Source organism: Amblyraja radiata, chromosome 24 (genome assembly GCF_010909765.2).
Source record: "Amblyraja radiata isolate CabotCenter1 chromosome 24, sAmbRad1.1.pri, whole genome shotgun sequence".
Lineage (NCBI taxonomy): Eukaryota > Metazoa > Chordata > Chondrichthyes > Rajiformes > Rajidae > Amblyraja > Amblyraja radiata.
The window spans coordinates 34,916,226-34,923,761 of record NC_045979.1 but is presented as its reverse complement, the minus strand read 5'-3'; positions in this window follow the sequence as shown (position 1 = coordinate 34,923,761).

Below are 7,536 nucleotides of genomic sequence, written 5' to 3'. Positions count from 1 at the left end.
TGGGCTTAGGAGGGAGAGGTAGGAGCCATGATTGAATGGTGGAGTAGACTTGACGGGCCGAATGGCCCAATTCTGCTCCTATCACTTATGAACTTATCCCTTATAGCTGAGTGTCTAGGTTGGGCAATTCAGTTTATCATTCGGTGTCTGCCAAGCAGAGTTAAAACTGCAATAAAACGATACAAAGTGCTGGAGTACCGCAGCAAGTCGGGCAACATCTCTGGAGGATATGGATAGGCGCCGTTTTGGGTCGGGACCCGTCTCCGAATTCCAGCTACTCCAGCACTTTGTGTCTTTTTTTTGTAAACCAACATCTGCAGTTCGTTGTGTCCTCTAAGATCAAGACAAGTAATGTTCACCTCGGACCACATGAGGGCATGAGGTTACTTTCACCAACCGACGTAGCTTTTGCAGATGATAGGCAGGTTAAAGCAAAGATTAGGTAAAAGTACGGTGAGAGGGTCCACACATCAGTTTCCTCTGGAGTGAGGAATTTGTAGAGTTAATCATTACAATGTATCACACATCAAGCCTGTTAGAAACTTGATAATGTAATAAAAAGGAACTGCAGGTGCTGGTTAATACCAGAGGTAGACACAAAATGCTGGAGTAACTCAGCTGGTCAGGCAGCATCTCTGGGGGGGGGGGGGGGGGGGGGGGGGGGGGGGGGGGGGGAAGAAGGGTGAGCAGCATTTTGGGTCGGGCTCCATCTTCAGATTGATTGCAGTGGGGGGAGGGGAAGAACTGGAAGCAAGGGGGGAAATAATCAGGGCAGGTGACCTCAGGCAGGGAAGTTCCCTGATAGACCAATTGTTGCACGAGATGGTCTGAGTCCACGCGGGATACATCGTCACTAACTGCAGAACTGGTTAAAGGACATTTAGTGGAGGGGGGAGGGGGGAGGGGGGAGGAGGTTTTGCGGAAGTTACCTAAAATTGTAGAATTCAATGTTCATACCGCTGGGTTGCAAGCTGCCCAAGCGAAATATGAGGTGCTGATCCTCCAATTCATGTGTGTCCTCACTCTGGCAATGGAGATGGACCAGGACGCATGTGGGAATGGGAAGAGGAGTTAAAACGGTTCGCAACCAGGAGAACCAATAGGCCTTCATAAGTTCCAGGAGCAGAATTAGGCCATTCAGCCCATAAAGTCTACAGTGCCATTCAATCTTGGCTGATCTATCTTCCCCTCTCAACCCAATTCTCCTGCCTTTTCCCCGTAACCCCTCGTCAACCCAAGCCTTGGCGGACTAAGCGTAAGAGTTCAGCGAAATGGTCGCCAGGTCGGCACTTTGTCTCACCTATATATACAGGACATCGGGACACCGGATGCAGTACATGAGGTTAGAAAATGGTTTGTGCCCCAGTCTTAGCAGCCACGTGTGCTGTCTTTCAGCGCCACTTTAAAGTCTACGTTTAAATGTGGAATTTCAGGACATTTACCCTGCCTTGCACAATGGTCTGCACATTTGAACAATGGGCCTGCTTTCTTGCTTTGACTATGTAGTTCCTGTGACTGCACTATTGGACCTAACTGTGGTAAAATGGGTACTTTAAAAAAGAACACAGTCATAATGCCATCTTGTTTGAAAGAGGGAGTTCAGGCACCACAATGGTAAACGCCTTCACGCACATTTAGAATCCTTGACAATGTTTTAAAACACTTTCTGTTCTCCCAATTTCTTGGTTACATCATGGCTTTAAATATATTGATTTTTTTTTGATTTCAGCACTACAGGGGTGCATCCCAGAGATTTCATAATTTTTTTAATTGAACTAAATCACTTTAGCGCTGATCAAACTCGCTAATCCTCAGATTGGAAACTTGAAGTAGGGTTTTATTAACTTCTGGTACTCAGGTCTATGATTTATTTGCTGGAGAATAATTCTGTCTTCCAGCACCTGCTGAGTTCCTCCAGCACTTTGTGTTTTATGCGAGTTTATCAGATTATCTTTAGGCCATGTGGGAATTCTGGATGTCTTGAAGCAAAGCTCTTCGTTCCCCTCGAGAATTAATATTTAAATGATGGACCTATGCACAAACTGGCAAAGATTAACTACAAAATAATAATAACCTCGCATTGTTTTAGAATTTTTAACTATTGCATATAAAGTAAGTTACAGAATGTGATTGTTTTGAGTTGTGTTATTCTATTCAGCGAATAAACGAGAAAATATTCTACCAGTGATTTCAATAAAATCCAGCATATTCGTATTGTGTTTGTAACTCGGTTTATTTTTAATCTTTTTTTTAAAGTTTCATGATGTGGAGTTTGTGTATGTTTCCTACAGGTGCTCCGGTTTCCTCCCACATCGTAAAGATGCGAAGGGCCTATTTCCAAGCTGTATCTCTAAACTAACCAGTCAACCTGAGGATATTTCTGTTGCAGGTTGCAAATATGTAGAATTGACATCCGATACCAAATGAAAAATAAGGAGCAACAGGCACAAACATTGTGCAGAATTTCACATAGGTGCCACAAAGTCCCAGATTAAAAAAACACTGGAAACAATATTTTCATAATCATAATAATCATAATCGTAATTTATTAGCCAAGTATGTTTTGCAACATAGGAGGAATTTGGTTTGCCATACAGTCATACCAAAAAAGCAACAAGACACACTACATAAAAATTTGACATAAACATCCACCACAGCTACTCCTCCACATTCCCCACTGTGAGGGAAGACAATAAAGTCTTATCTTCCTTCCTCCTTATTCTCCTGCAGACAGGGGAGTTGAACCATCAGCAGCCGGTGATCGAGCTCCCACGCCGGGGCAGTCTAAGCTCCCGCATCGGGACGGTCGAAACTCCTGCGGCTTGGAGTTTCCGAAACCGGTCCCCAACCAGGGACTGCAAGCTTCTGGCAGGTTGGAGACCACACACAAACTGGAGGAGCAACACCTCATATTCCACTTAGGAACAACCCAACAATATGACCATTTAACTCTCCAATTTTAAGTCACGCCTCACCGCCTTTTCCTTTTCTCTTTCCTGTGCCTCCTCCCACACTCTGGTGCTCATCCCTTTCTCCCGCTATCCCGCCTCTTATTTCCTCTCAACATCCCCTTCCACCTGGATCCCTCACTCTGGCTCTATATTTTCACTCCTCTTCTGATCAGACACCTTTCTATCACCTTTTCATCTCTAACCTTCGTCCACCCATCTGCCACATGTTTTTGACCTGCCCCCATCTCTTTCCCAGCTTCTTCCCCCTGCTAAGATCCATCTGAAGAAGGGCCCCGACCGAAATATGGGCCTGTCCGTTTCCTCCACAGATTCTGCTTGACCTGCTGAGTTCCTCCAGCACTTTGTGTTTTATGCAAGATTATAGCATCTGCATTAGCTTGAGTCTCCTTCGATGGGAATGCTGTGGTTGTCCTCTTTATAGGCCCGCGGAATGTTCTAAATCTTTCCCTCATTAGATAACGGTTGATCTGATGTCCTTTTGCATCATTTTAAAGTCATAACCATATAACCATATAACAATTACAGCACGGAAACAGGCCATCTCGACCCTTCTAGTCCATGCCGAACACGTATTCTCCCCTAGTCCCATATACCCTGCGCTCACACCATAACCCTCCATTCCTTTCCCGTCCATATAACTATCCAATTTATTTTTAAATGATAAAAACGAACCTGCCTCCACCACCTTCACTGGAAGCTCATTCCACACAGCCACCACTCTCTGAGTAAAGAAGTTCCCCCTCATGTTACCCCTAAACTTCTGTCCCTTAATTCTCAAGTCATGTCCCCTTGTTTGAATCTTCCCTACTCTCAGTGGGAAAAGCTTATCCACGTCAACTCTGTCTATCCCTCTCATCATTTTAAAGACCTCTATCAAGTCCCCCCTTAACCTTCTGCGCTCCAAAGAATAAGAGCCGTGGAGCAAGCAAACATTCCCAAACATTGAAATGAGAGCGTGGCCAGGGTGACAATAGACAATAGGTGCAGGAGTAGGCCATTCGGCCCTTTGAGCCAGCACCGCCATTCAATGTGATCATGGCTGATCATCCCCAATCAGTACCCCATTCTAGCCTTCTCCCCATATCCCCTGACTCCGCGATTTTTAAGAGCCCTATCTAGCTCTCTCTTGAAAGCATCCAGAGAACCTGACTCCACCGCCCTCTGAGGCAGAGAATTCCACAGACTCACAACTCTCTGTGTGAAAAAGTGGTTCGTCATCTCCGTTCTAAATGGTTTACCCCTTATTCTTAAACTGTGGCCCCTGGTTCTGGACTTCCCCCAAATCGGGAACATGTTTCCTGCCTATAGCGTGTCCAAACCCTTAATAATCTTATATGTTTCAATAAGATCCCTCCACCGCCCTCTGGCAGAGAATTCCACAGACTCACCACTCTCTGAGAAAAAGGTGTGGGTCTCCGATGATGCTGTGCTGCCTTCATGAGGCAGCGACTCTTGTCGATCCCTTCGATGGTTCAACTTTTGTTACCAGTTGATGTATTCATCATCAAATATTTCCACTTACTGCCCGCTGTATAGAAAGTCCCCCTTCCTGTTGGCAGCCTGCAAAATGCACTGCGTGACTCCAGTGTACTAACACTGACCCCATGAAACAGGGCAACAAAAACCACAGTAATAACCTGCGGCCCCTGAGGATGAGTTATGAGCTGTGTGAGTGAAAGATGAAATTAGGAACGAGCAGCTAGCATTTTAGTGACCTTGCCACTCTAGTAGATGCATGGAGTCTTTTGTATTCAGAAGTTGCTGAATAAGTTAAAGCTGCTCTTGTCCTGTACAGTGGAACAGATCCATAAACTCTGAAGAAACATCATAATTCTCATGGGTTCAGTGTTGCTACATGCTGTTGCATAATAGAAATCATTGTTATTAAGAAGGAACTGCAGATGCTGGAAAATCGAAGGTACACAAAAATGCTGGAGAAACTCAGCGGGTGCAGCAGCATCTATGGAGCGAAGGAAATAGGCAACGTTTCGGGACGAAACGTTGCCTATTTCCTTCGCTCCATAGATGCTGCTGCACCCGCTGAGTTTCTCCAGCATTTTTGTGTACCAGCAATCATTGTTAACTCTCTTCAATCCTGGCTTGATTGCCACTTATATTTTTTAGTCCTCTTTGGGCACGGTTGCTGATATCCCTGTGTGCAAACAACCTTGAAATAGACTGGGTGTTGGGAATCTAAATTAAAAGCAAGATGCTGCAGTCATGAGTAGCCCAGACAGCTGGAGTGCCTCGGGATGCGTCTAATGAAAGACTATTGACCCAAAGTGTTTTTCTTATGGTTGCATGGGGTGTTTGTTTAATTTGGCGTCATAAAACTGCGGGCTTGTTTTCTAAGTGGATGGAAATCGGTGACCTGGTGAGCTGTACAGGAAAGATTCAGAGTTTCATTGATTCAAGTTATTCCAGCTACTGTCATGTTGGAATGCTGAGGTTGTCTCCAACATCCGGTTAATGAAGACAGGAGGCAGCAAGCGCCATCTTGTGGTCCAAGGAACTCAAGCAGCATCTCTGGAGAACACAGGTACGTACATGCGTCTTGGATCGGGACCTGAAACGCCACCTATTCATGTTCTCCAGAGATGCTGCCTGACCTGCTGAGCTATTCCAGCACTTTGTATACTTTTGTGAATAAACCAGCATCTGCAGTTCCTTGCTTCTACCATCTAATAATGTCCTCTTTTGACATGTGTAGGGTCAGGTTAATAGAGTCATAGAGTTATGCAGTGTGGAAACAGGCCCTTCAGCCCAACTTACCCATGCTGACCAACATGTGCATCTACACTCGTCCCACCTGCCTGCATTTGGCCCATATCCCTCGAAATCATTCTCATCCATGTAGCTGCCCAAATGTTTTGTTAAGACCCATGGAGTTAAACTAGATTGCTGCCTGTCCCAAATCCCTGCCAACCGCTTTGTTCATTTGATGAAGGAAGCATGTTCAATATGAAACTAACTTTGTATTTCTCTCCACAGATACTGACTGACCTGTTGAGTGTTTTCTGCATTTTCTGATTTTAAAGAAAGACAGAAAATGCTCGAGTAGCTCAACGGGTCAGGCAGCATCTCTGGAGAACATGGATTATTTTGCGTTTCGGGTCAGGAGCCTTCTTCACATTTTGTGATTTTATTTTCCTTTGAAGTGAGTTTGGGCTATGTTGGCCTTCTAGATACCGAATGGATTTGGTGAATGGAGTAGATGCTGGAAGTTAAATGTTGCATCTAATAGCGAGCCTCAGGGTGAATGCAGGAACAATGGGTGAACTGTTTTTAGTAGCAGGATGCTCACTGCTTTAAAATGCTTTACACTGCCACCCGTGATCAACCTGGCACTATTTATATGTTTCACTCTTTGCCAACTATCACAATGATTCTCAAGTGAACATCCTCACTGCATTGTGATCTCCCAGGGACAGGTGGTGTGACAGTTTGCAGCTGAAGAATAATATTAAGGGCTGTGCATTTTCTGGCTTAGATAACGTTGTTTCATGATGGGTGGATGGTACATGGAACGAACTGACAGCAGAGGAAGTTGAGGCAGGTAACATAACACCATTTAAAAAGCACTTGGACAGGTACATGGATCGGAAAATTTAGAGGGATATGGGCCAAACGTAGACAGGTGGGACGTGTAGATGGGGCATCTTGGTCAGCATGGACAAGTTGGGCCGAAGGGCCTGTTTCCGTGCTGTGGGACTCTATGGCTCTGGACCCACAGCTGCAAGCTTTATGTTGGCTGATATTTCAGTGGCGTACCATAATCCCATCTGGAAACGTTCTGGAGAGCTTTACCAATGTGCTGGCCAACATTTCTCCCCGACCCGTCATCACTGGGAGAACATATCTGATTGTTTGTTGTAGTGGGTGAGATCAAAGTGGATTCTTAGCTATTGATTATCCTTCTGTAGCCAACAAAAACAACTTGCACGAATGTAGAATAAAACAGACAAACACATGGAAGGAAAGGTTTAAAGGGATATGGGCCAAATCTGGGCAAATGTGATTAATTTAGATAAGGCACCTTGGACGGCATGAACAAGTTGGGCCGAAGGGCCTGTTTCCATGCTGTGTGACTATGACCAACATCACTGAAATTATTTTTTGAGGTTACTTCACAAAGTTGGAGACTATGTAGCTACATTTGGGAGCTTGCTATGCACAAATGATCTAATTAGATAAGAACAATGGCAGAGGTTCAAAAAGTATTTCATTGGCAGATGGTGCCATGGGAGGGCGGAAAATGGACAAAAAAGACACCGTACAAATGAATGGATCTTTAATATCAGATCTTATTTAACAAGAAGGATCATAAGTTGTGGAACTTGTGAAATAATTCTTCTTTCAGTGATGTTGGTTGTGGGGTAATACGGCACGGGAACAGGCCCTTCGGCCCAACACGTCCATGCCAACCAAGATGCCTTATCTAACTCAATCCCATTTACTCATGTTTGGCCCATCAGTCTCTAAATCTTTCCTATCCATGTACCCAAGTGTCTTTTAAATGCTGTTGTAGTACAGGTACCACTACTTCCTCTCGCAGCTCGTTCCA